Source organism: Cornus florida, unplaced genomic scaffold, assembly GCF_030987335.1.
Source record: "Cornus florida cultivar Cherokee Brave unplaced genomic scaffold, ASM3098733v1 CherokeeBrave_3.0.0_Hap2_Chr03, whole genome shotgun sequence".
NCBI lineage: Eukaryota > Viridiplantae > Streptophyta > Magnoliopsida > Cornales > Cornaceae > Cornus > Cornus florida.
The window spans coordinates 77,441,428-77,468,012 of NW_026775573.1; the positions used below are offsets into that span (position 1 = coordinate 77,441,428).

The window sequence follows — 26,585 nt, forward strand, 5'->3', positions numbered from 1 at the left end:
ACAATGTCCCAAGACTGCAAAATAAACCAAATAAGTTCATAACTTATGCATAATTTATAAAATGCATGAAATAACCTTCCATGCACAAATAGGTTGAAATCACACAATCCACGCCTTAGAGTTTCAATTCTAAAATGGCATATATAATGTCAAATGCAAAGTGTGCAATTTATTACACAAGTCAATCATATATTCAACATTGGAAATAAGTTCTCATGAATATAAATTTAACAACAATGTTATTCAATGCTTAAAACACAAGCAAGTGAATACACAACAAGTCCAAAATCCATGATTTAAACATAGAAACAACTTCTACAATATATTTAAATCCATGAAACAATTAGATAGAATTTAATTAAACAAAAATAATGAAATTCTCTAGATTTCAAATCAATTCCAAATAACCTCAAATTAATATATGTTAAAGGACATAGCATAGTCATCACATATATCAAATCAAAAGTGTAAGATGAGCAAGACATCATCATATAGAATTTAATTAATTTAAATTAATTAAATCTCTAGATTTCAAAAGTTATTCAAATGATCCCAAATTAATATATAACAAGCACTAAGACATGGTCATACCATATATCAAGTCTAAAATGGAATACACGCAAAACATAATTAACTAGAATTTAAATCAAATTGAATTTATTAAATCTCTAGATTTGAAAACTCATTTAAATCATCCCAATTTAATATATAACAAAGATCAAGTCATTTCCATGTCATATACCAAGTCTAAAATGAGTTATATGTAAGCTATGATACATCATTAATTTCTTAAATTAATAAAAGACATGCATACAACTTATATTTCACACAAAAGCAAGTAAAACCATTAGAAAATAAATTATAACACCCCCTACCTCACTAGAGAAGTATCTCTCTAGAATCCAAGGCAAATCAACACAAAATGGCAAACCCTTCAAGGGTTATGAAGAGGAGGATGAGGGGAAACTTTTGTCTCCTAAGGTTAATGATCTAAGGTGAGTGAAAGGCCCTCAAAAACCAAGGTCAAGGCTTAAGGCTTTAAGCTTCATCCATAGAGGCTAGGGTTTTCTTTACAAAAGAGGGAGATGATGAAATCAAGTGTGAAAAAATGTGAGTGGAGGAAATAGAAATCCTCCACTCACTATGTGGTCTTACACCAAGGTCAACACACACAAGTTTGGTCAATTGCACAAAAACCCTTCTTTAACAACATAATCCCAAAGTAGCACAAAAATAATTGCAAGACTTAATTTGGAGTATACACTTGTCACTCATCCAAGCATCCACTGTAGGGTTAATCCTAAGCCTACACTTGTCAATCATCTAAGCCAACAAGTGCACCTATCCTAGGTCAACAAGTGTGTAATGACCCGGTCATTTTCTTCCTCTAATTTTGCCTCAAATTTTACGGATAAATTTTTTCTGTTGTCTTTTTTATTCTGTGTTTGATTTTTCATCACTTAGTGTCATCTCGAATGCTTGGAAATGGTTTCTGAGACTCTTTCCTTTGGATTGACAATTTCCTTTAAGGACCGAGTCATTTTTACATTTTTCGTTTTTCAATACTATTCACTTTCGTCCTTTTCCCTATTTTGTCTTTTCCACGTTTGTCACTTTTTGGCACAATCTCACTTTTCATGCTCGGAGTTGGTTTTTGACTTCACGTATCTTCATTCTAAGTGGTTTCCACGAAATACGTATCTTTACTTTTGCAGTAAAGTACTCTGGTTGCTCCAGGTGTCTATAGGGGCTTTCATGCATAATTTTTCAGAATCTTTTTCTTTTCTTGAGGTGTTTTTTGTAAATATCTTTTGAAGATATTTTATTTTAGGGGTTTTTAAGAAAATATTTTTAGAAGATATTTTCATTCTGGGTCATTAGTGCAGTTTTTACTTTTTGGAGGGGCTACTGTGTAATTAGTGAAAGTTATTGTAAAAATGCCTCGTTTTGACCTTGGATCCTCGTATGGGATTCATTTTCACTTTTCGTCGAGTCGTGTACTCTTAGAATTGTCTTTTGGTCGTGTTTCTCCAGTTTTAGGGTTTCTGGCCCTAGTTGCCGCCGAACTTGTTCGGGGCATATCTCTCTGCTCAGGATTCAGTTTTTGATGCCGTTGTCCTGTTGTTAATATATTCTCATTTCAGTTCTTTTTTGTTCACGGAGTTTTGCCGTTTGAGTACTTCTGCTCAAATTTCACTTTTTCGGACCCGGCGGGGCCCTTTTGGGGCACTTTTAGGGTTTTCCTATAAATAGGGGGTTATAAAATTAAAAAGTGATCTTCCCCTCTCTTCATGCACGACCAGAAGCTGCCATGGTAGCCCAAGGGGGCTGCCACCCTTCTTCTCTCAATTAAACCTCCTTCCTTTTATTAAAAAATCGTAGTGCCTTCGTGTTTTATGCTTCTTTTGACTACACCCATCTTTCCCCCTTATTAGAATACATTTTTGGTCATTTTTTGAGTTCGGGTTTGAGGTCAAGTTTGGATTTTGGTATGTCCTCTTTGGAGTTTAATATTCACCGTGTTGTTCGCGACATAACCTAGGAGTATCATCGGATTCAGAGCATTTTTCTTTTAGTGGGGATCTGAGATTTTCATCTCAAATGGAGGTAGGGGGTATTATAGTTTCATATTTTTGTTGTCTTGCATGCTAATGATGCTTATACAACTTGTATGCATGCCTTTGTTCATAATCTAGAATTTAATTTAATTATTTTCTTTGTGTAAGATTTAATTCTTATGATGATATTCAACTTAGAATTAAATTGTGGCATGCTAGAAATTTAGGCCTTGGTATGGTGGTTGATATATATTAAATTGGGATTATTTGAATAAGAATTGCAACTTTTATTTAATATTTATCTTTTATGAAATTTTAATTCACATAATTGTATCAAGTATGAAATAAACTTATAATGTGATATTAAAATAGGCTTGGTGAGTTCTTAAACATATGTTAATTTGAGAGCATTTGGAGTTGTTTAAAAATCTAGAGGAAATTAATTAATTAGCTAAATTAATTTTATTTTAAGTGTTTTAATCACTTAATTAGTTATTTGATGTTATATATGTGATGATTATGATATGTCCTTCAACATATATAAATTTGAGGTTATTTGGAAGTAATTTGGAATCTAAAGAATTTAATTATTTTTATTTAATTAAATTCTATCTAATTGCTCCATGGATTTAATTGTGTTTTGGAAGTTGTTTCTATGTTTAAATCACGGACTTGGACTTGTTGTATATTGACTTGGTTACATTTTGAGCATTGAATAACATAGTTGTTATATTTATATTCATGAGAATATGTTTTCCTTATTGAATATATCATTGTCTTGTGTAATGAGTTGCACATTTTGTATTGACATCTTTCATGCCATAGTAGTTATGGACTTAGAACATGTATTGTATGTGTTTCCAATTTTGGTTGTGCGTGGTAGATAGTTGATTATCTTGCATATAGATGTTGATATATACGTTATTGCACAACTTGTTGATTTTGGAAACTTGAGGATGTCGTTGTTTGACTAAGGCTAGGACATGGTTTTAGTACGGGGATTGTCTCTTTACAAGTCTAGTGCACACATAGAGAGGTTACCTGTGGGCTAGTAACCCTAAAGTAACTATGGTGTCAGTTTGATCCGACGTGACATCCAAGTATCCACTTGGTTTGATTTTGCATTTCATTTCAAGTTGATAACTAGATGATATCGTAACTTGTTGTTCCTTATTTGATTTTCCATTTTGAGTTTCAAGATGTTAACTTGAGAAATCATGCTTTATGCATGGTATTGGAAGTTCCAATGTTGGTTAAATTGCATCGATATCATGAATTGCGTTTTATTGTTCTAATGTAGCTTAGGATGATTCCTTAGACTCATTTGAAACATAGACGTTAGGTGGCATGACCCACTTTAATTGTTTTCGTATCTTGGATTGCAAATTGATACTATTGAGAACCTATATTTTATCGTGTTGTATAGTATGTTTCTATATGGTTAAATTGCATGAATGATGTAATTTATGCTAGAAATGATCATAGGTAGCTTAGGATGCTCCCTAAGTCTCATTTTGACATAGACGTTAGGTGGCATGAGCCCCTTGACATGTTTCACCTTAAAGTGACAATTTTGTAAAATGCTCGGTCGATACATGCTCATTTCCTACGAGTAGCTTTAAGTTATTCACCCCGAAATTACTGGGGATTTGTTTATGGTATGAAGGCTTGGTTCGTGATGCTCATCATTCCTTGGATGACTTGTAGCTTGACGAGATAGTCTTTCTTGTGTTTGTGGCCGCTTCTTACACGCCAAAATTGATGTAGTGAACGTGTGGTTCGAGAAAAGCCTTTTATGTCAAATTTAAATTTATAAAAACCATTACCAACACTACTACTAACGTAGCAAGAGTGAGTAGGGATCGTCCCAAGGGATTATGGGGATTGAGCAATGTCAGAGTTGATTATAGAATCGCTATTAGGGTTAGTAGGTCGAGTGATCAAACAATTGGTTGGTTGGTTGATTAAAGAGCAACTAAATTAAACTAGGTAATAGCAAAAGAGTGCAATTAAGAGTAAGTAAGAGAGAGAAGAGTCTTGGGGTTTAGAGATCACCACCAAGCAATGCATTTCTATATTATTAACAAGTGATTAATGAAGGCAATTAGGGTGTTGCAATATTGGTGTGTGTGTATTTGGTTGATTCAACAAGCAAGGATGACTAGTTAAACATGTATTATCTAAACATCATGTGAAAGGCACAATATATCTAAGCAATGAAGCATATATTGTCTAAACAACGTGTGAAAGGCACAATAAATCAAAACAAGTCATTAATCCTTTCATTAAGCTCACAATCCAAATACAACACAAAATTAGAGACATATGCTACTTGTATTCAAAAGCTTGGAACATCAAATAACAAGCATGGATTGTCCTCCTATTTAACACTACACTACAACTACACTGCATCTAAGCTACTAGCATGAAAATAAACTAGGGGAGAGGCACAATCCATCAAGAGATAAGCATGAACCATCAAGAGAATCACAAAAGCATTCCTTTAAGCACTATGTTTTGACAATTTCTAAATCCATGGCATCAATACACATAGACATGCATCACCAACACAAAATCTAGAGACAAGAACATGAACATCAATTCTAGCATACATAGACATATGAATAGAATGAAATGATCAATTAGAAGCATTAAACCACACAAATCATTGATTAAACAAGATCTATATATATCAAAGTGTCAAAAAATTAATTACAACACTAATCCCTCAATAATATACAAGATTAAGATATAGAAAGCATGTTTGGGGCTAACTCTAGCCTTGAGAGGATGTCTAGCCACTCATGGTGAGGATGCTCCAACCCTCAAGGGCTAACTCCATGGAAGAGGTTTGCTCCTTGTTGATGAAGATCTCCAGTGGTGTCTCTAGCCTCCTTTTCCTCTAAACTTCCTCTCCAAGAGATGATATCAAAAATAATGTTGGCTCCTCTTTGAAAAAGCAATCCTTATCCTTATATAGGTAGGTCAAAATGACACCCAAAATGAGCTGGGGTCGTGCACACAATATTCCGTAATGATTGGATAAAGGACAACTTTCAATGGGATGGAATTTTAACTTTTTTGCACTGGAGGAAGTTTGATCGATCGAAAGGAAACGAGATCGATCGAAAGTAAGTGAGATCGATCGAACTTAGGTTGGATCGATCCAACTAGCTGAGCTTTTTTGGAAAAAGACAAGTCTGAGATATTTATGGGAGATATTTATGGGAAAAGGACAAAAGTGGTTAGTGGGTGGTACAGCTGTGGATAGGATCAATCATTTGATAAGGACAAAAGTGTTCGATCGATGAAAGAATGATGTTGGATCGATCGAACTTTTGGACTTAAGTGCTTTGGGTCAAGGTTTGGATCTATCTTGAAGTGCTGAGATCGATCAATGTTCGATCAATCGAACCTTGGACTTGGATCGATCGAACTTGCTGCTTTACTTCATTTTGCTTCTTTCTTTCTCCACTTTGCTCTTTTCTTTGATTAATCCCAGAATTGCTTTAATTAAGCACTTATTTGGCTGAGTTAGCTTATTTTCGGGATAAGTGCCTGAAAATGGAAATAATACGAAATCAATCTAAAACGGTAAAGTAAGATAATAAAGGTACTAGAATGCCTAAGCTTAAGGGGTTTAAATACGCACTTTTTAGTGCTCATCACACCCCCAAACTTAAATATTGCTAGTCTCTAGCAATGAACTAGAAAGTAAAGGAATGAAATGAACAACTATACAACTATAACTAGAAAGCAATGAATGGATAACGCCACTTTCGTAAGGAGCACGATTGCATTTAGCATATGCAACAAACCTTTTAAACCCCTAGGTTACCCCTAGTGGACGAGTGAAGTCTCGTGAGGGTTTCCAGAAATGGTACCCACAAACATTAAGCTCATTTTTTCAAAAGAGGTACCAATATTGCAAACAAGCATTGGGAGAAAACTACCTCAAGTATGCAATTTTTCAACCCTTTCCAAGCAATCTCCCAAAATCTTAACATCAAGCAAGCAAGTATGGTCCTCCACACATCAAGACAATGATCATGCAAATCAAAACAACTCTAGAATTATTTTGAGTGGACCGGTATTGATCGGTTGATCAACTATACATCAACCTTCGCAATAGCACGAATCATTATAAAATTGGGCTATTGGTCGGGTAAGTCGAACCACTGAGACTGCGCTAGTCTATGGCAACCTAAGAGTCTAGAATTGTTCTTAGAATGATAAGGGGTAATAAGGGTTTGTTTGATTGGTTTGTCACTAAGCTAGTAATTGAAGTGCATAAAACAATAAATTGCAAGGAAATTAAAGGAGTGAGATACAAGTAGAAAAGACTAGGGAGATGAATCCACACTACACCCTAAGTACATGCTAGATTAAGGCTAAATTGGGGAAATACAATGTATAAAATGGTCACGGAATATATAGCAACACTAGATTACCATATACCCTTAGAGAAGTTCATTAAATCATTAAACAAGAATAATCCCTCAAAAATTAGTACATTTGAGCTACCTAAACTAAAGTGTAGCCTTCAACATACTCACTCAAGCAAGAACTATCAAGTTTGTAATCAAATGATAAAGCACACGAGGTAGGAAACTAGCATAACCCATCAAAGGAAGTTCCTAAGCAATGGACTATCCATTTTCTCTATCAACATGCCTTGAAAATTATTCATAATCCTATCTCCATTGTCACCATGAAGAAGCAAGCATTATGATTACTACAAGAAACCATCTAAGACAAGATAAATCACTTACAACAATCATTTATAAACATTAGAATTCATTACAAGAAGTAATATGCTCTAGATTATGAAAAGACCAAAAATGATACATCATAATCCCCAAAATAGATCATAATCTAGAACATAAGCAAAAGGGGAGGCTTCATCACCTCCCTAGATGAGGTTTAGTTACCTATGAGTGAGCCTAGATGAAGGAAGAAGCAAGGCTTTCCCCTCCATTTTCGAGCTTCCTCCTTGAAGCTTCAAGAACTCCTCCTCCTTGCTCTCTTCTCTCTCCTCTATCTTCCCAAAATGAAGCTTAATGATATCTGTGGCCTTGCTTCCCTTCTCTTGTATAGATAAGGCTCTAAAAACCCCCACCAACCAACATCTCCAACCAACCATTAAAGAGGGAAATTAGAATTGAGGAACCCAAGATGCAAGTGGCTGAAAATGGGCCATTCGCGAATGCAATTCTGCCCTAATTTCGAGCACTCGAAATAAGGGCTCGAGCACTCGAAATTGGAGCAGAATGCTCCATTCTTGCCTTGCTCCGCCCGGACCGACTTTGATGAAATGGCCATAACTTTGCGCTCTGAACTCCAAATAACAAACTGTTTGAAGATTTGGAGAGCTAATTCAGAGCTTTAAATACTTTATGTTTTAGTGGAGATCCAATTCTCAAGGATGTTTGGTCGAAAATGAAGATCAAGGCAGAATTTCATTGCTGCCAGGCAGTTCTGCGCATCTCTGGTAACAAGGCCATAACTCTCTGCTCCGAGCTCCGAATGACAAAATGTTTGAAGATTTGGAAAGCTGATTCAGAGTTCTAAATCTTTCATGTTATGATAGGAGTCCAGTTCCCAAGTTTTCAAGGTAAAAATGGCGAGCAAAGTTCAGGATCCACTGCTGCCAGAAATTCGGCCTTGTGCCTTTTGATGGCCAAAACTCCACAAAGCCTTGATTTTGCTCCTTTTTTGGAAAATGGACCTGAAAATATATACATACACACAAATGAAGATAATCTACTTAATTAAACAAACAACGGACTTAACTAATGCAATTTAGGGCGCTTGAATATACAGTATTCGGCGCTTATCACACCCCCAAACTTACATTTTGCTAGTCCCTTAGCAAAACTACAATGAAAAACTTAATGAAAAGACAACCATGGGCATGCTACTATAAAAATATCATACATGGTAAAATGAGATATATACATAGCTAAAAAATAACTTGAAACAGAAAAAGACCTGGAGATAGGGTCATTGGGAAGACTACCTTGCATATATGAAGCATTGATACTAAACACATTTCAACATGCATGTATCAACATCATAGTCCATATAAATAACTCAATTATCATCTCTTAAATGGAAATCAACTCTAACTTCAGTGAAAGTGGATTGGATTCTCAACATGCGGCTTTTACTTTCTTTTCCAATTCCAAGACACGAGTTTTCAAATCACTGAATTCCCTTTTAAATGAAGTCCTTAAGGCATGAATTTATTACAGAACAAAGCTGACAATTTATTATAACTCAGAAGTAAAACATAAGATGGTTGTGCAATGCTGGAATCCTTTAAGCTTTCTAACCAACCTATGTAGCAAGCGTTAGGCCAACAACTCCCAAACCAGATGGCTTTAGGGTGTTAAGTGTAGAGACACTCCTAGGGCTTAATAGCTCAAGTTGGAAAGGCTACGAACTCCAACGAACCATGTTTATTACCAGTTTATTTTTTGAATGACCGTGCAATGTTTAAGTCCCTTAAGCTTTCCAACCAACCCCTATAGCAAGCGTTAGGCCAACAACTCCCAAACCAGACGGCTTTAGGGTGCTAAGTGTAGAGACACTCCTAGGGCTTAATAGCTCGAGTTGGAAAGGCTACGAACGTCAACTGGTCATTATTTTCTTTCTTTCTCAATTTTTTTTATTTTTTTTTAAGACAAGCAAAAATCATGCCAAAGATATTCATCTATCAGGTTCATCAAATCAGATTAACTAGGCCAAGGTCAAGGTTGATCAAGTTGCATGCCTCACAGTTAAGTTTCCAATGTGCATCTGTGCATTGTGAAGCTTAAAAGAGTGTCAAATCCAGTGAGAATCTAATTGAGACATTTATACAGATTAATTTGAATCCACATGATCATTTCAACTCAAATTTTTCTTTATTTTCAAAAATGTCAATTGCTTCTATACACAAAGTATTAAACATATGCTTTATCTCCGACAAGTGTCAAGTTATACTATCATTGCTTAGCAAAAATGTGAAACCAAAAATGTCCTATTGCACCCCCAAACTTGAATGTCACATTGTCCTCAATGTGTGAAGACAAGTGAAACAAAATAAGAGCAAAGAAGGTAAAAGAACAATATTACCAAGTGGAGTGACGAATGCAAAAATATCCATTGATGTGAATGCGCAAACGCGTCCCCCAAACTTGGACAGGAAGACCTGTCAAAACATAACTACTATACACAAGTAAAAGCATAGGCTTTTAAGAAAAATCAAAACAGAAATAAAAACAGTCACAGGAATTATATGGTAAGATAAAAATCTAAACAAAACCCAAAAATTTATGTATTTATTTATTTATTTAGTATTATTATTATTAGTATTATATCTATATATATATAAATATATATGTATATATATATATATATATATATATTTTTTTTTTTAAATTTTAAAAATTAGCTTCTTTTTTTTTTTTCTTTCTGTTTTTTTTTTTTTTTTTTTTTAGTAGTAGTAGTGGTATGGGGTGAGAGAAGGTGGAATGCATGGCTGGGTTGGGTTGGTGCCGAGGGTGGAGGGTGAATAGTGAGGGTTGATGGAGCATGCATGGTTGGGGAGGTGTGGGTGGTTCGGTAGAGAGTGAAGATGGTTGCATAGGGGTTGCTGGGGTTGAGAGAGAGAGAGGAATGGTTGAGGTGGTTTGGTTGAGAGGGTGGTGTGGGTGGGAGCCGAGGGGTGAGAGAGGTTGAGTGCTCGGGTGGGGAGTGAGAGAGCTTGGGATAGGTTAAGAGGGGGTTCGAGCACTCGAAATGGCTTCTTCGAGTGCTCGAGAAATGAGCAGAGATGGTTTGGGTTGGCATGGGAATGCAGAGGAGGGAAAAGAGGGTGGTGCTCGGTTGATGCCGATGGGGTTGAGTTGGTTTGAGAGGGGCATGCATGGATGGGTTGGTTTGTAGATGCCGAGAGGGTGGGTTTGGGAGGTGGATGTAGGTGGCTCATGCATGGTGGTGTTGTAGAGAGAGAGAGAGAGAGAGTTGCGGGGGCTCGGGATGTGTGGTTTGTGAGAGTCGAGCAAGCTCAAGCACTCGAAATGCTTCTTCGAGTGCTCGAGAAACCGGCAGAGAGTGAAAATGGAGCTTGCATGCATGGTTGGCATGGTTGGTTGCAGTAGGGAGGTTGCTTGTGAGATGGTTGGTCGTGGGGATGGGTTGATTGTTGGTTTTGGTTGTGGCGTGAAGGAGGGTGGTGTGCATGATGGCATGCATGGGGAAAGGTTGGTGGGTTTGTGTTGATGTGGGTGAGGGATGGATGGTGTTGGATTGGTTGAGGAGGTGCCGAGATGAGGGGGCATGGTTGTGTGGCTTAGTGGGGAGAGGGATGGTTGAGAGGGATGGCAGGCATGCTGTTAGAGGAGGTGGTGGGGTGGAGAAGAGAGAAGATGGTGGTGTTGGTGTTTCGAGCACTCGGCAGGGGAGGTTGGAGTGCTCGAATTGGGACCAGTAGGCTTGGGGCATTGGCATGAGGTGTTCGAGCATGGTGCTATGTTGGGTTTGCATGGTGAGTTGTGGTGAGGGTTGGAAGGTTGGGGTTTGTGGTCTATGCATGGTGCACTCGGCATGGTGGGTTGGTGGAGAGGTTTTGAGGTGGCCGAGTAGTGGAGGTTGGCTGCGTGGGTTTTCATGCATGGGCATGCAGGGTTGTGGGTTTAAGATGAGGTTGGTTTTGAGAAGTGGGAAGCCGAGAGTTGGTATGCATGATGTGTGGATGCATGAGGGTTGCATGGTTGTTCATGGTTGGTGTGATGGGGTTGATTATTGAAAGTGGGTTGCGTGGGAGAGAGAGGGGGGTGGAGTGGTAAATGGTGTTGGTGTGTTGTTGATGTTGTGCATGGCATGGTGAGGGTTGATGGTGGTTGAGAGAGAGAGTGATGCAGGGAATTTTCGAGCACTCCACAAGGGAGCTAGAGTGCTCGACAATTAGGCAGTGAGCATACTAAGGAATTGGTGAAGCTTCGAGCACTCGAAGCTTGGCCTTCGAGCGCTCGAATTGGAGACAGTGGCTGTGGGATGTTGGGCTGAAAATTTAGAGCACTCTAAATAGAAGCTAGAGTGCTCTAAATGAAGGCAGTGAGCTTGGGATTGATGGTTCACATTTAGAGCACTCCAAATGGGAGCTAGAGTGCTCTAAATGAAGGCAGTAGGCTCATGGAATCTTGGTTAAAGCCTTGGAGCACTCGGCAGTGAGCATTGAGGTTGAGAGATGAATTTTTGCATGCATTGTAACATTATGTGCTTCATTCTTATGCATTGTGAATGTGAAAATGATCAACTGAGAGCTGAAGAATTGATAAAACCTTGCAATATGCTTCCAAATCAATGCATGGATAGAATAGTTTCACCTTGCATACATGGATAGAAAGTGAAACTTGGCATGGAAAATTATGAAACTTGGCACATTATTCTAATGCAATGCATGGATGGACTTGTCGAAAAAAAAAAAATTTCAAAAGCTTTGCAATTGCAGGGATGGAAAAATTACCAAGCTCTAAGCTTTAATGCAATGCATGGAAAATTTTGAAATTTTTTCAGACTGAGCAATTTTTCTCCAATGCTTGGATGAATTTAGGAGAAAGAAAAAAAAATTGAAATTGCACATCATCTCAAATGCATGGAAATTTTTTTAAAACTTAGCAACTCCATTTTAATTCAATGCATGGAAAAATTTAAACTTTGCACTTCATCTCAAATGCATGGATGAAATTTGGGAAAATTTTGAGACCTTGCAACTACTCTCTACTGCATGAATGAATTTAAGAAACTTTTCAAACTTTCGCAACATCACACAAATGCATGGATGATTTTGAGGAACCATGATCCAACAATGCATTGAAGATGAGAGGCTATGCATGTGAGTGCCATGTCGAAAGTCCGAGAAAATTGTCTGATAGAGCCGGAAACTTGCGGGAATGAAAACAGGAGTTGAGCTGGTCTAATAAGCCGGTCTAAAATTGTGAAACACAATTGAAGAGCATTCCAGAAAAATCAAATTTTTTGCTTTTCGAAACTATTTCCCGGAAAATTTCAAGGCTCAGGTAGTTGAAAGAAGGGAAGCTTGGAAATTGAAAGAATTGCTTCCCATGAGTGCTAAATTTAACGTCAATAGCTAGACGCACCGAGATCAGGTTAGTCCTCATCACCCTATACCATGTCTCTCAAGAGATTCAAGCTTCCCGAAGTAAGAAAGTTCTTTTGGAAGCGGAAGGAAAAGAGCTTGAAGACAAAAGTTGGAAAGAGGTAATGGAAAGACCTCAATCCACTCTTCATCCTCAATGAAGAACTTTGGATTATGGGGCTGATTTGGATTATGGGAAGATGGATCAAGTGAGGGCACACCTAGCAAAGGGTTTTGAAAAATCATATTTAGCACGGGAATGCCCGGAGAATTGTCCTTCAAACTTTCAACATCCTCCCCACACTTATCTGGTGGTTCGGGCTCAACAGTTTGAGACAACTCAAGAGAGGGAATGGGATGAGATGCAAGCTCCCAAGAGAGGGATACATTTGATGTTGCCCAAGGAAGAGATAGAAGAGGTGGAGGAATATCAAACAAAGAATTTACCTCCAAAATAGAATTGTCAACATCAAAATCCTCATAATTGAAATGAGCTAAGCAAGCTTTTAGAGGATCCTCCATTAAAGGAGGTGCATCAAGCAAAGGATTATGTAGGGGCTGTTTTGGAGTAGGGTGGACAATCTTTACATCATTATTTTTTCCATTTTGAGCCACAATTGCTTCATTTTGATGTGGGGCAATAATTTGATCTTCAACCACCATTTCATCATTTTCACATGTAATAACCACTTGATCATTCTCATGATGAAAGTTACTAGGAGTAATCTCATCATTCATAAAATTTTCTTTTGGATTGGCCATAAATTCAAATGAAAATATTTCCTCCTCTTCATGATTTTTAGCATTAATCCTTTGTTGAATTTGAGATATTTGGTCATCTATCATTGCACTAACTTGGGACTGGTGATATGGTACCACTTGATTGATAGACTCTGCTGTGGATTGCATGCTAGCAAGGGAGGCCAATAGTTGACTGTTGGAGTCCATCATTTGCGTGTGCATAGACTCCATCATTTGTTTGTTAGCAACAATTAGCTCATCCAATGGAGACGGTGGAAAAGGAGAAGAGGGCTGGAAATAATGATCATTGGGTTGAAAATTGGCTTGAAAATGTTACCCATGAGATTGTGGGGCTGAATTTTCCATGTCATGCCACAAGAAATTTTGGTGATCTCCCCTACCCGAGTCATAACCATTGAAGTATGGATCACTACCCGGTTCAGAGAAATTTGCATTTGGTTGCTCTAGATAAAAATCCGAGAATTGTCTCGTTGGAAGACAATCTCTTGTATGATGTGTATTACTAGAGCAAAAAGCACAAAACGCATGTGGTGTGTAGAATTGAATTGGGAGACAATTATTCTCCATCTAGGAGTAATTCAACAACACACAAAGCAATCAACACAACACTTCATCACCTTAACCTCCACATATGATATTCCCTTTCTCCTCAATTATCAAGACAAAAATTAAATTGGCCACGACAAGGACCGATGCTTGAACACGAAATTTAAACAGGATAAGAGCCTCAACAAGGGCTTCACAACTAAACTAAAACTAAATTTAACACATGCACAATATTCACAACTCGAAACTAGAAGTCACGAGACTTACCTGGGGTCCTTTAGACTTACAATTTGCTAGCATTCCCACGGCGAGCTTCGAGTCCCTAGAATCTTACAACACTTAAAACACAAAGATGGTCAAAACACACAAGGAATATTCACAAGACACAATATTCACAATCAAACTAAAATTAACCCTAGAACTTTGGTCGCTAAACCGTTTGCAGTCCCCAGCAACGGCGCCAAAAATTGATCGGTTGATCAACTATACATCAATCTTCGCAATAGCACGAATCATTGTAAAATAGGGCTATTGGTCGGGTAAGTCGAACCACTGAGACTGCGCTAGTCTATGGCAACCTAAGAGTCTAGAATTGTTCTTAGAATGATAAGGGGTAATAAGGGTTTGTTTGATTGGTTTGTCACTAAGCTAGTAATTGAAGTGCATAAAACAATAAATTGCAAGGAAATTAAAGGAGTGAGATACAAGTAGAAAAGACTAGGGAGATGAATCCACACTACACCCTAAGTACATGCTAGATTAAGGCTAAATTGGGGAAGTACAATGTATAAAATGGTCACGGAATATATAGCAACACTAGATTACCATATACCCTTAGAGAAGTTCATTAAATCATTAAACAAGAATAATCCCTCAAAAATTAGTACATTTGAGCTACCTAAACTAAAGTGTAGCCTTCAACATACTCACTCAAGCAAGAACTATCAAGTTTGTAATCAAATGATAAAGCACATGAGGTAGGAAACTAGCATAACCCATCAAAGGAAGTTCCTAAGCAATGGACTATCCATTTTCTCTATCAACATGCCTTAAAAATTATTCATAATCCTATCTCCATTGTCACCATGAAGAAGCAAGCATTATGATTACTACAAGAAACCATCTAAGACAAGATAAATCACTTACAATAATCATTTATAAACATTAGAATTCATTACAAGAAGTAATATGCTCTAGATTATGAAAAGACCAAAAATGATACATCATAATCCCCAAAATAGATCCTAATCTAGAACATAAGCAAAAGGGGAGGCTTCATCACCTCCCTAGATGAGGTTTAGTTACCCATGAGTGAGCCTAGATGAAGGAAGAAGCAAGGCTTTCCCCTCCATTTTCGAGCTTCCTCCTTGAAGCTTCAAGAACTCCTCCTCTTTGCTCTCTTCTCTCTCCTCTATCTTCCCAAAATGAAGCTTAATGATATTTGTGGCCTTGCTTCCCTTCTCTTGTATAGATAAGGCTCTAAAAACCCCCACCAACCAACATCTCCAACCAACCATTAAAGAGGGAAATTAGAATTGAGGAACCCAAGATGCAAGTGGCTGAAAATGGGCCATTCCCGAATGCAATTCTGCCCTAATTTCGAGCACTCGAAATAAGGGCTCGAGCACTCGAAATTGGAGCAGAATGCTCCATTCTTGCCTTGCTCCGCCCGGACCTACTTTGACGAAATGGCCATAAATTTGCGCTACGAACTCCGAATGACAAAATGTTTGACTATTTGGAGAGCTAATTCAGAGCTTTAAATACTTCATCTTTTGGTGGAGATCCAATTCTCAAGGATGGTTGGTCGAAAATGAAGATCAAGGCAGAATTTCATTGCTGCCAGGCAGTTCTGTGCACCTCTGGTAACAAGGCCATAACTCTCTGCTCCGAGCTCCGAATGACAAACCATTTGAAGATTTAGGAAGCTGATTCAGAGTTCTAAATCTTTCATGTTATGAGGGAAGTCCAGTTCCCAAGTTTTCAAGGTAAAAATGGCGAGCAAAGTTCAGGATCCACTGCTGCCAGAAATTCGGCCTTGTGCCTTTTGATGGCCAAAACTCCACAAAGCCTTGATTTTGCTCCTTTTTTGGAAAATGGACCTGAAAATATATACATACACACAAATGAAGATAATCTACTTAATTAAACAAATAACGGACTTAACTAATGCAATTTAGGGCGCTTGAATATACAGTATTCGGCGCTTATCAGGTATCAATGTGTTGCTATCTTAGCCAACTAAAGAATTAATCACATCCTTATCCTCAAACTAGCACACAAATCTAGTACTGATCATCAAGACAAAAAGTAGACCTTTTATTAAAGCATTATTGTTCTAGGTGCACTTATTCTTTTCACTTGATTTTTTTTTTTTTTTTTTGAAGGATCAAAGATGGAAGCATAGTGGAATATGTTGATCTCTTAAGCTTTCTAGCGATTCATGAGGTCGAGCGTTAGGTCAATGTCTCCCAAACTAGACGGCTTTAGGACACTAGGTGTTCAAATACCCCTACGGACTTACAAGCTCAAATCAATTAGGCTACAAATCAGGACAACCTCCATCTAATCATTTCTCACTTCTCACCTTTTGGGAGAAATCCTCACTTTTGTTGCTTTTTGCTTTTTTTTTTTTTTTTTGATTAAGTTCAATTATTAACCTAGAGTTTAGGCCCTCCACCTTTCGGCGTGAGAAGTTCAGTGCTTGATGAGACTAGAATCCTGGCTACTTAGTGAAAAGGGGTTGTTATCCACCTTTATCAAGAATGAAAGCTTTCAATGCACTACTAGCTCAATTGGGATATAACCAATTCAATAATCAACAAAGCATGTACCCCACAAATGAATGCTAGTGTGCGCCTGTGCTAGTGTAGAAGACTAGAGTGAATCTCAAAACAATCACAAAATCAAGATGATGTGGACCACAAATGAAAACAAGATATCAATCTTTCGAAAAATTTACTCCTAAATGGCATTCATAAGGCATACAAGGAGTATTGGACTCTTAAGTCAAGCAATTTTTAAATTTTAAGCAATATAGTCCTCAAAAGATCAAAATCATAGCTAGGTATGGACCAATCATAGAAATATCCCTCAAATACACGAGTCATGCTAAAAGTTTGAATTTAAAACTATCACTGTAGAGCACCATTCCCCCTAAACTTAAATGGCACAATGTCCTCAATGTGCAAGAGAACAAAGGAAAGAGTATACCAGTGTAACTAAGCAAGAATGATCAGGACTGAAGTATCCGAAGTGGGTGGCATAGCCCGCCCAAACTTGGAATGAACTGTGGTCCTAAAAATTGGCACTTGGATAAACTTATCAGATAACAAAATGGGATAATTAGTGCATAGTGAACATGCAAGTGTAAATGGGATAAACAGATAACGAAATGAGAGAGGTATAAGGGTGGTCCTGAAAATTGGGTAGCACTCTCTCACTGAAGTCACTGTGATGCACCTGATGGAGTCAAACATACAGATATAAGAATACAATCATATGACATCCATAACAAAAATAGATATATAAAATAAAGAAAGTGCAGGTACAATAAAAATATCAAAACCGACAGACCGGCTGTAAAAATAATACAGTGACAATAATAAAATATCAAAAGGAGAGAGGGATCATAAGATAGAAAGGATTAGGAGCTCAGGAAGATGAGGTAGGACGGGCAGGTCTGGTGCCGCGGATGTCTCTGGATAAATCTTTGAACATGGTTGCGATATCCGTGCGGAAGGTAGCGAACTCTGCTCTATGGGCCGTGAGGTCATCTCTGATGGCAACAACAGCGTCCTCGAGCGTCTGTAGAAGCACTTCGAAGTTAGGGGTCAAGTCTGGTATGGATGAGTCAGAAGACAGCTCCTGGGTCTGCTCTTGCTTGTGGATAGGTGACCTGGTTGGAGAATGCTGAGCTGCATCATCTGCTGAGTACTCCAAGTCAATGTCTATATCAATGTCATCATGCTCGGTAGCTGGATCGACTGGTGTATCGTCCGCTGCGGGAGCTGCTGGTGCCTGGGCTGCCTGTGCTGCCGCCTCCTCCTCTAACTCCAGCTCTGCAGCCACCAGTACGGCATGGATCTGCAGGCGAGTGATAATAGCTCTGTAGCTCTTGTCCCAGTCCTTCTTGAGGAAGTGACAAGAACCTCTCTCGGGGTCCTCCTGCGGGTGGATGGGATAACGTTGGTCAATAAGAATCTGGGTGATGAGGTGGCTAAATGGAAGAGACTTGGCCCTTTCGGGCACCTCTTTGCTGACGTACTCATCGTAGAGCTTCCTCATCACGCTCCAGATAAGTGCAGGAATAGATACCCAGTGGCCAGTATAGAAGGCGTACAGGGCTGCTAGATAGTCGCCCCGCCTCTGAATCTTGTGTCCTGCTATGTATATGTTTCGGTAGAGCACTGAATCTGTAAACCACAGGTCATCCGGCAAGAATGTCCGGGTGGCGAAGGTCTCGCCACCGGCATGGTGACCTGTGAGAAAAATTGCCATATCGGCGTAAGAAGGCTTGCGGAGCCTGGGATAAGTCTCCTGAAGCTCTGGCGGGCACCGATGTGGACAGCGAGTCGAATGGGCCAGAGTATCCATTGTAATGGTGATCTCATGGCTATCGATAGAGGTGATGAGCTCGGTTGTAGTGCGCGGCAACGGTCGGAGGTTCTGGTAGAACAACCGTACCAGTCACGGATAGATCGGCTCTATGACTGGGGCAAGAATAGCTGAGAGGCCCCGCTGAATGATGTCCTGATAGGTAGATCGAGTCAGCATCGATCTGGAGAAGAATGCGGTGTCGAATGCTGACTCGTGCTCGATAGTTATGTGTGTATATCTAGGCGCGAGCCTATCGCATTGTAGATGAGCTGGCTGAACAGGTGGAGCCGGCTGCTCAGCGCCTCTATGCGGTGGAGATGGTGATGGAGGGAATGCTGGACGAGCTGGCGACTGGGGTGGAGTAGGGTGTAATGGCTCCTCTGTATGAGAGGGCTGCATAGTCTCCCCAGTTTGCTGTCGGACTCTCCTCTGTGTATGGTCGGGACTAGGATCACGGATATGAGATGGACCGGCCCCGTCGTCAAGTCTGCATCTGGTGCCGTGACGGTGTCTACGTGCTACAGTCTTGACGCGAGCCATAGTCTGCAAATAGAAATTCAGGAGTTAGTGCCAGCATATATAGAATATAAAGTACAATATAGAAACATGTATGTCAAATAAGATAGACAAAACAAAATATCGCATGATTCTATGTAAGTGGCAGAATATGAAACATGCCAAACAATGTAAGTATGAAATGCATCCAATGTGGAATATCACAGGCATTGGGCATATATAAGGTAGCATGAACATAAGATAAGATGAATGGAGTGTGTATATGAGATCTGTGAAACTCGATCGATCAGAAAAAGAAATGAGATCGATCATAAAAGTTGGATCGATCGAAGGATGAGTTGGATCAATCGCAAATTTTCGATCGATCATAAATTTGTTCGATCGAGCGAACAGTGTGATGATGAAACCTAACAGTCATAGATCTGTGACTGTTAGGTTTCATCATCACACTGTTCGCTCGATCGAAGTGACTTTTGAAGCATGGGGCCTACACGAGTGAGTTCGTGGGCCCTCCAACAACACAAATCAAGCCTAAATGCAATCCAAACGTGGCCCAAACACCCAAATCTAACTAAATCTTCAAAATCTATGGACACATATAAACATATACACATATATAGACATGGATGCTAAAGCGTTGAGAATGGAAGATTTAACATGAGAGCAACATGATTACGACATTTGAAACAAGTATTGATACATGAGAGTTTGAATCAAGGGAAGGATGTCTCGGATCTTACCTCAAAAGAGCGAGAGAATGGAGAATGAACTGAGATGATCTGAGATGAAGAGGATGGAGATGAACTGAGATTCGAGATGTTTGGATCTCGCTGGAGGAGTTGCCGGAGCTAGGAGAGATAATGATCGATCTCAGGACCCTTGGTTCTGTTTTTAAAAACTTTTCCCGACTAGTTCGATCAATCGAAGATGAGTTATGATCGATCGAACTTTGATGAACTCCTTTCAAAGTATTTTTGGATTTTTGGTTTTTTTTTTTTTTGAATTTAATTAATTAAAAACTAAATAAATTAAAATATTTTTGAATTTTTGAAAACTTGTCAAAAATTAAAACAAAATAAAATGAGAGAGAAAATAGAATAAAATAAAAATTAAAATATTTTTGGATTTTTGAAAAGTTGAAAAGTCAAACTAAAATTAAAATAATGAAATGAAGATTTGTGATCGATCGAAACAATCCTTCGATCAATCAGACAGAGGTAAGAATATACAGGTTTTTGGTTCAAAAATTTGGCTAAGTGTTGGAACATGAGATCGATCGAACTGGGAAGTTGGATTGATTGAAGAACTTCTTGATCGATCTTGGAATGTTTCGAACGATCAGATAGAGAGCTGAAATATGCAGGTTTTTGCAGGCTCAAAATTTTTCTAAGTGTTGAGTCATGAGATAGATCGAACTTGGAAGTTGGATCGATCGAAGGTCTCTTGATCGATCTTAGAGTTGGTTCGAACGATGGGACAGAGGTGTGATTTGGATGCAGGCTTCTGTAGGTTGAAAATTTTTCTAAGTGTTGAGTGCAATCCACAGTTCGATCGATCGAACTCCAATGTGAGATCGATCGAACTTTGCCAAATGCTCAATTATGACATAAAAGCTTATGCAATCCTCACCAAAGTTCCTTTCAATGCATGTAAACCTAAAACAAGTATCTAGACTTCGCAAGAAACAAAATGAAAGATAGAAATGGGGGAAGAATAGGGTTTTGACACCCTATGAATGCTTTTGCTAGTCTTTAACATCTCTAGCAAGACGTTGGGCTCTTTTAGCCCGGATCAAAGATCTTGTGATGCATCCCCTCCTTGTTGGGGTGATAAATGCTTTGAACTCCACCCAACAAATGGTCCTTTGAAGAACTTGTTGGTTCAAGCTCAAAAGAAGCTTTTGATCCTTTGTCTATGCAATTAAAACCTTTGGGCTTCCATGCCCTTTCAAAGCAAGAATTTGAAGCAACACTTTGAGAATGCAAGGTTTAAGATGATCCTTTAGAAGTTTTGGTTTGACACAAAAGCTCATTTCCTTGGTAATGAAGATTATGACATTCATCTACAACATTGACTTCTCCTTCACACTTGTCAAGTGAATTGGGTGTGGGATTAAAGATATTTAACTTTACCTTCATGTGGCTAAATGAAATCTTCATCATCCCTATTCTACAATTGATGTTGGCATTGGCGGTTGCCAAGAAAGGATGACCAAGGATAACGAGAATTTGGCTCTTAAGTTTGGGAACCGGTTCCGTATCTATGATAACGAAATCAACCGGGAAGAAGAATTTGTCAATCCTTATCTAAACATCCTCAATTATACCCCTAGGCTTCTTAATGGATCAGTCGGCAAGTTGCAAAACTACCGTCGTCGGTTTCAATTCACCTAAGCCCAATTTGATATATACCGAGTATGGAAGAAGGTTAACACTTGCTCCTAAGTCAAGAAGTGCCCGATTAATGATATGATCACCAATAATGCATGATGTAGTGGGTGAACCGGGGTCCTTAAACTTTGGAAAAGTGTTATTTTGCAAAATTGAGCTTACTTGCTCGGTCAAAACCACTTTTCTTGATGCACGATGAGAATGGTTAGGAAAGGAAGATACTTGGTTCGCCGAGTTTTGGTTAATCAAAAATTGATCAAACCTTTGAGACAAAGACTTCATTTCGGCGGCTATTTCATTTGAATGTTCGACTTGATGTAAGCCTACACTCTTCCTACCTTGTAAATTTCTACCATTCTTGGATGATAGTGTTCTATGCAAAGAATTTTCACTCATGCTTTCATAAAGATGCCACACATCATCCTCATGCCTATCAATGTATGAGCCACCCATGGAAGCATCAACCATACCCTTATAGTTGTCCGATAAGCTCTTAAAGAAGTATTGAACTAATTTCCATTTGGGCATATCATGATGTGGACACTTCCTAAGCAATTCATTGAAGCGTTCCCATGCCTCATGAAATATTTCTCCATCCCCATGTGAAAATTCTCGAATTGAGGTTCTCATGGCATTAGTCTTAGAAACCGGATAGTACTTCTTCAAGAACTCTTGTTGCATTTCTGCCCAAGAAGTGATTGAAAAAGGCCTAAGATTGTTAAACCAATACTTTGCCTTGTCTTTTAAGGTGAATGGAAAAAGTTTGAGTCTTAAGACCTTTTCCGGCATGTCCGTATATTTTACGGTGGAATATACTTCAAGAAACTGATCCAAATGCTTGTAAGGTTCTTCACTAGGAAGTCCATGAAAGTTAGGAAGCATTTGAATAGTTTGTGCTTTAATTTCATAATGATGTGCTCTAAATGGTGGCAATTGAATGCATGTGGGTGCATTGTATTCATTAGGCACATAGTGATCTCTCAAAGCAAGAGGAGGATTAGCCACTTGAGGTGCAATATGAGCACCTTGGTTATGAATTCCTTGATTAATGACGGGAGGTTGTGGAGCATACATTGGCCTTGGCATTCCATACGGAACTTGGCCTTGTTGTTGTGGTGGTTGAATGAATGGCCTTGTCATGCCTAATGGTACTTGCATGTTTTCATTGTGCACATTGGGATGAAGGATGCCTTATTGGTCTATGTGACCAAGGTCCTCAATATGGTCATCATTATGGTCATCCATTGATAGATTGATTCTATTTGAACTTCCTCTTCCCCTAGGATTTCTAATGATAGATTCAAGATGCAAATCAAGAGGGGCAAGAGTTGGTCTCAATGAACGACGCCCATGCATGCACAATACAAAACACAACAAACACAAAGAATGACAAACACTATGCCTTTATAACAATGCAATGAAACTCCCTCCACAAACACTTAACCCATATTCCTATGCTTTAACAAAGATGATGCAAAGAACCATAAAATAGCCTCCACGCGGGCTCATGATTTATCTAAGAATTGAATTATAAGCCTCCACGCGGGCCGATGATTTAACTAAGGAATTGAGTAAAGAAAGTCTCACAAATGTCCTTTAGCACTTCAACTCCAAATTTTAAAGCTTAGCTTAGCAAAATTTTTTTTTAAGTTTTTAGCATTTTTCCTTTCTTTGCTTGCTTGAATTGAATGCTCAATGGCTCCTTTGCTTGCTTCCTCTCCAACAATGCACCTAGTTAAGTAAGAACAACACAATAAGTAACCAAAAAGAAAAATAAAAATAAAGTAAAAACACGATCAAAAGAGTACTAATCCTAATCAATTCCACAAATCCGACGTTGCCAAATCTAATCAACAAATCCCTGGCAACGGGGCCAAAATTTAACGAGATGGTCTTTCTTGTGTTTGTGGCCGCTCTTTACACGCCAAAATTGATGTAGTGAATGTGTGGTTCGAGAAAAGCCTTTTATGTCAAATTTAAATTTATAAAAACCACTACCAACACTACTACTAACGTAACAAGAGTGAGTAGGGATCGTCCCAAGGGATTATAGGGATTGAGCAATGTCGGAGTTGATTGTGGAATCGCTATTAGGGTTAGTAGGTCGAGTGATCAAACAATTGGTTGGTTGGTTGATTAAAGAGCAACTAAATTAAACTAAGTAATAGCAAAAGTGTGCAATTAAGAGTAAGTAAGAGAGAGAAGAGTCTTGGGGTTTAGAGATCACCACCAAGCAATGCATTTCTATATTATTGACAAGTGATTAATGAGGGCAATTAGGGTGTTGCAATATTGGTGTGTGTGTATTTGGTTGATTCAACAAGCAAGGATGACTAGTTAAGCATGTATTGTCTAAACATCATATAAAAGGCACAATATATCTAAGCAATGAAGCATATATTGTCTAAACAACATGTGAAAGGTACAATAAATCAAAACAAGTCATTAATCCTTTCATTAAGCTCACAATCCAAATACAACACAAAATTAAAGACATATGTTACTTGTATTCAAAAGCTTGGAACATCAAACAACAAGCATGGATTGTCCTCCCATTTAACACTACACTACAACTACATTACATCTAAGCTACTAGCATGAAAATAAACTAGGGGAGAGGCACAATCCATCAAGAGATAAGCATGAACTATCAAGAGAATCACAAAAGCATTCCTTTAAGCACTATATTTTGACAATCTTTAAATCCATGGCATCAATACACATTGGCATGCATCAACAACATAAAATCTAGAGACAAGAACATGAACATCAATTCTAGCATACATAGACATATGAATAGAATGAAATGATCAATTGGAAGCATTAAACCACACAAATCATTGATTAAACAAGATATATATATATATATATATATATATATATAAGTGTCAAAACATTAATTACAACACTAATCCCTCAATAATACACAAGATTAAGATATAAAAAGCATGCTTGGGGCTAACTCTAGCCCCAAGAGGATGTCTAACCACTCATGGTGAGGATGCTCCAACCCTCAAGGGATAACTCTATGGAAGAGGTTTGCTCCTTGTTGATGAAGATCTCCAATGGTGTCTCTAGCCTCCTTCTCCTCTAAACTTCCTCTCCAAGAGATGATATCAAAAATAATGTTGGCTCCTCTTTGAAAAAGCAATCCTTATCCTTATATAAGTAGGTCAAAATGACACCCAAAATGAGCTGGGGTCGTGCACACAATATTCCCTAATGATTAGATGAAGGACAACTTTCAATGGGATGGAATTTTAACTTTTTCGCACTGGAGGATGTTTGATCGATCGAAAGGAAGTGAGATCGATCGAAAGTAAGTGAGATCGATCGAACTTAGGCTTGATCGATCCAACTGGCTGAGCTTTTTGGAAAAAGACAAGTCTGAGATATTTATGGGAAAAAGGACAAAAGTGGTTAGTGGGTGGTACAGTTGTGGATAGGATCAATCATTTGAATAAGGACAAAAGTGTTCGATCGATCGAAGAATGATGTTGGATCGATTGAACTTTTGGACTTAAGTGCTTTGGGTCAAGGCTTGGATCTATCTTGAAGTGTTGATGGATAAATATTCGATCGATTGAACCTTGGACTTGGATCGATCGAACTTGCTGCTTTGCTTCATTTTACTTCTTTCTTCTTCCACTTTGCTCTTTTCTTTGATTAATCCTAGAATTACTTCAATTAAGCTCTTATTTGGCTGAGTTAGCTTATTTTCGGGATAAGTGCCTGAAAATGGAAATAATACAAAATCAATCTAAAACGGTAAAGTAAGATAGTTAAAGGTACTAGAATGCCTAAGCTTAAGGGGTTTAAATACGCACTTTTCAGTGCTCATCATAGCTTTTAAGTTTCCATTTCATGCAAATGTTGTAGCATGAAATGTCATTTTGTAGCCTTATATGTTAAAATTGATAGGATTTATATGCACTGACATAGCAAATTCTTATTTGGATTATAGTGACATATGTTCCTAACATATCTGAAATATTTAAGATTTATATAATTAGTGAATTCAATGTATTATGTTTCGATTTATTATGAAATTGATAGTGTCCACTTGATTACAAGATATATTTATATATGTATGTGTTGGAGATCAATACATGAATATACATAGTAATCATAAATTGTTTATAGTCGATAATTACGGATGGATTCATAATTAATTAAGACTTGAACTGGATCCGCGTTAGGTTGAGATATATTGCGAGAGCTGTTGTATGCAATTGCTCCCTATCACTGTCATGGCATTTGACTTTTAAGCATGAAAGAAGTATAAACTCTTTTATTAATTACTAATTACTTTGATTTGTTCGATGGATTCTTCGGAATCCATATAACGGAACTTTGGGTAATTATGTAATTAATAGTTAGAAGGTTATATTTTCAATATTTGCATCATTGCTACTTGTATTTATTTTATATTGATTATGGTTAATCACAAAGTAAATTCGAAGGCCTTCGTGCATTTTTAGACAAAATGCTATATTATATATTTATTTATTTAAATTATTATTTTTGTCAAACAAATGTTTTATTGTGATTAAGCCCAAAATAATCAAAGGTACCAAAATAATTATATTAATTAAGTAGTCGGATTGATGGCTTTATTTATCCGATAACTAATTATGCATAGAGAGGTCAAAGTGCAACATTGACTTAGAGGTTATTTATTATTTAATTGGAGTTCAATTAATTTCTTTTAGCGGAGTAGAAATTAATTAATGAATTAATTTAATTGGGTCCATGGACCGGGCCAATTATTAATTCATTATAGCCAAGAAAATAATAAGCCCAAAGGATTATCACTCATAGCCCAATTTGATATTGGAATCCTATTAGATTTGAGATATGTGAATTAGAGATTGAGAATGATTTCTTGTTTTCTTTTCTTATTTTTATGTTGCCTATATATACATGGGTTCATGTATATTTTAGGGGGGATGTTTGGAAAAGAAAAAGGAATATAATTTTTTCTCTCTCTAGATTTTAGGATTTGCTTTCTCATTTAATGGAGACTCCCACAAGCCTAATTTTTCCAAGGTCATTCATGGAGGCTTA

At 37.9% G+C, this 26,585-nt stretch overlaps 1 pseudogene; it reads left to right on the top strand.

The window, feature by feature from the left end:
• The first annotated feature begins 22,044 nt into the window (after positions 1-22,044).
• Positions 22,045-22,143, top strand: LOC132301930 (small nucleolar RNA R71; annotated as a pseudogene).
• The last annotated feature ends 4,442 nt before the right edge of the window (positions 22,144-26,585 follow it).